Consider the following 3,704-nt stretch of genomic DNA (forward strand, 5'->3'; position numbering starts at 1 on the left):
TGCCCCTCCCCAGCTTGCTCACTTGCTCTCTCTCTCTCTCTCTCTCTCTCTCTCAAAATAAATTGATACATAAATTGTATCAATACATTTTATTGATAAATACATACATAAACATTTTTAAAATACATACATAAATACATAAACATTTTTAAAAATTCATGGACCCCAAAATATAATCAGCTGCAAACATGTTATCAGGTGAGCATTTTCTCATGACACAAAATTTAGGACATAGAGAACGTGATTTCTCCAGGATACAGGGAAAAGTTGAAGCCCTGGGCACTCGGGAAATTAATTCAATCTGGAAATAGGGAAATCATTCCCTATTGCCCTAGGTTACCTGTTTATTTAAAAAAATTTTTATTAAAATTTTTATATGTTTATTTATTTTTGAGAGAGAAAGAGAAAGAGAGAGAGAGATGGAGCTCAAGCAGGAGAGGGGCAAAGCGAGAGGGAGACAGAATCTGAAGCAGGCTCCAGGCCCTGAGGTGTCATCAAAGAGCCTGATGCAGGGCTCAAACCATGCAATCATGACCTGAGCCAAAGTCGGCCATTCAACCTACTGAACCACCCAGGCGCCCCTTAAAAACTTCTTTTTAATGTTTGCTTATTTATTTTGAGAGAGAGAGAGAACAGGGGAGGGGCGGAAACAGGGAGAGAGAGAATCCCAAGCACAGAGCCCAATGCTGGGCTTGAACTCACGAACCATGAGATCGTGACCTGAGCAGAAATCAAGAGTCAGACACTTAACCTACTGAGCCACCCAGTCACCCCCAAGGTTACCTGTTTAATATGAGGGCTGAGGCTTTCCACCAGTATCTGTGGAGGAAACTTTTATTAAGATTTTCTTTTGCCCTGATATGTAGTTGCTTCTGGGAGTCCTTAAATTCCTTGAGAGCCCCTGACTGGGGACAGGGGGCCTCATGTTCAAGTGACTGTGGGAACTGAGGGGCTGGAACAGGAAAGGAAAAGCCTGTCAGGGTGGACAGAAGGATGAAGGAGGCAGGGGACTTCAAGGAGGATACATGAAAGGATTCAAGGGAGCTAAGGGAAGACCAAAAGTGGTACAAAGAGGAAGCAGGAATGGAAGTGATGTGAAGGGAGATTAGTCAGTCCGGGGAAGCCACCAAAGTTCCAAATTATCCCGAGTAAAATCATGCCAGCGAGACATTAGCACGGTGGCGGTGAAACATACAGTCAGGAGGGATTTATGAAGGGGAGGTTCAGCTGACTGAGAAGTTCCTGAAGAAAAAGGATCAGGAGGCGCCTGGGGGGCTCAGTTGGTTGAGCGTCCAACTTCAGTTCAGGTAACGATCTCACAGTTTCGTGAGTTGGAATCCCACTTCGGGTGAGCACAAACCTAGCTTTGGGTAAAACACAAGCCCCGGGTGAGCCCGCCTCCCTCTCTCTCTCTCTCTCTGTCCCTCATGGGATTCTCTCTGTCTCTCTGCCCCTCAATCGCTTGCACCCTCTCGCTCTCAAAAATAAATAGAAAGGAAGAAAAAAGAAAGAAAGAAAGAAAGAAAGAAAGAAAGAAAGAAAGAAAGAAAGAAAGAAAGAAAGAGAAAGAGAAAAGAAAGGAAGGAAAGAAAAAAAAAAGGAAAGAGTCTGAAAGAGAAAGAAAGAGAAGAGAAAAGAAAAGAGAAGAGAAAAGAGAAAAGAAAAGAAAAGAAAAGAAAAGAAAAGAAAAGAAAAGAAAAGAAAAGAAAAGAAAAAAGAAAATTACTAAGAGGAGACATTACAGGTAGGGGATTCTTGCTAAATTGACTTAGGATTCTTGCTGACAGCAGACCAGGGTGGTCAGATATCAAGGGTGGGGGAAGTCACTAAAGTGACAGGATTATCAGGATTCTTGCTACAACTGGTCTAGGGAGGCCAAAGACAGGGCCCACTGGTGAGGCCCAGTGAGAAAGAGGGCTCAGAGGGGCCTGGCTAAAGTTTGGTCAAGAAGAGTGTCTTTGCCAAAGGCCGCTGAGTGTAGTATTTACGATGGGGTTTTGGCTGGTGTTAACAGAGCTGACACTGTGGCACTTTCCTAGCAAATCATAAAACATCAGGTCATGTAAGAGTTTCGGAAAGAAAATGTTGGAATTCAAATGAATTACTTGAGACAAAAAATCACTTCCGTGGGCAGACTGCACTGATGAGCCGGTGAAGGAACCAAGCTCTAAGCTCCTAATGCATCACCTTTGAAATAGGGCTGATCCAAGGCATAGGTGTGAGGAGACAGGCCTGTTTGTCTACAGGCAGATTCTGTCCAAGACTCCAGACCACGGAGACAGGAGAGAGAGGGCTCTCTTAAGTCCAGAGCCCAGTTGTAGGTCTGGGTCCCCCATCCCCTGACTGGGCTCTGATTAGAAAGAATAAAATGTCTTAACAGAAATACTATAACGTCTGCAATGACCCTCAAAGGACTTCAGCATAGGCAGTGTGGGATCAGTCTCTGGTGCAGGTGCAGGTAATGTTGAAAGACTCTACCAGAGGATGAATACACACTCCAGGGAACGTTTGTTGGAATTTGAAGGAGTATCAGATGCTCTAGAGGCTGCTAGAAAGCACTTCCCCTGTCTCCACTCCCCATAAGAACCAACGGCTTTGTTGTTTAGCATAATGGATCTTAGAAGTAATGGTCATTGGTGGCATTAATGATGTTCAAAATACATGAGTTTGTGGAAAATACTGTATCAGACACTCCTGACCTTACTTAAAACAGGGTATTATCAGGGCGCCTGGGTGGCTCAGTCAGTTAAGAGTATGAATCTTGATATCAGCTCAGGTCTTGATCTCAAGGTCAAGCCCCGTGTTGAGCTCTGAGCTAGGCATGGAGCCTACTTAAAAACAAAACAAACAACAACAACAAAAAACAAACAACCCCAAAACAAAACAAAGTATCAACACAGTTTATAATGCATGCCCTTCCCAATGCAATCTCTGTTTTAGGATTTGAAACTGATCTGTATCCACAGCTTTGTAGGAAGTTTCTCTCACCTGACTCTGACTGACTGTGGAGCTAAATGTTGCTGTTAGAATGTTGTCACGTCTGCCTTAAGCGAGTCTGTTATGCAAGGAATTTGTCTGAGAGCCAGTAGGACAGAGAACTGTACTTCACTGAGTTTACAGAACTGGTTGTACAACTTTTTCATGCCTGCTGGCTTCCAAATGTTTGTTTTATGGCCAAATTCAGTCTGAGACTTGCTTTCATTGTAACAAAGCACCTGGTAATGAAGTTCAGAGGCACATAAGCCCACATACGAATGTCTGTGTCCCTTAGTTTAACGAGTTCCCCCCAAAGCTCTAGAAAGCAGGCACGTATTGTTAAGGACCTTTGTTGTAACAGGTGTTGTTATATTTCTAGGACCTTGCATATTGGTTCTTCACCATTAAACCCTTTTATAGCAAACCTCCCCAGCTCGTTTATTAGAAGGAGTAATAAAACTAAATGGCATTGAGCTAGGGGTGAATTAAAAGAGGACACGTCGCTGCCACTCCAGGAACCATTTTTTTTTTAAATGTGTGTGTTCCTGTTTGTATGTTCGTGTGTGTGTGGATGAATCAGTTCAGCTTTCGAATGATACTAGGATACCAGGCTGGTGTCCTGCAGCCAGCAAAAGCCCCTTGAGGCTACCGTTTCTCCCCTCTGGCCTGATTCCAGTGTTCTTTTTACATCATTTCAAAAGGCACAGAAAACCTCCCCGCTCAAACTT

The sequence above is a fragment of the Prionailurus bengalensis genome, chromosome B1 (assembly GCF_016509475.1).
Source record: "Prionailurus bengalensis isolate Pbe53 chromosome B1, Fcat_Pben_1.1_paternal_pri, whole genome shotgun sequence".
Taxonomy (NCBI): domain Eukaryota; kingdom Metazoa; phylum Chordata; class Mammalia; order Carnivora; family Felidae; genus Prionailurus; species Prionailurus bengalensis.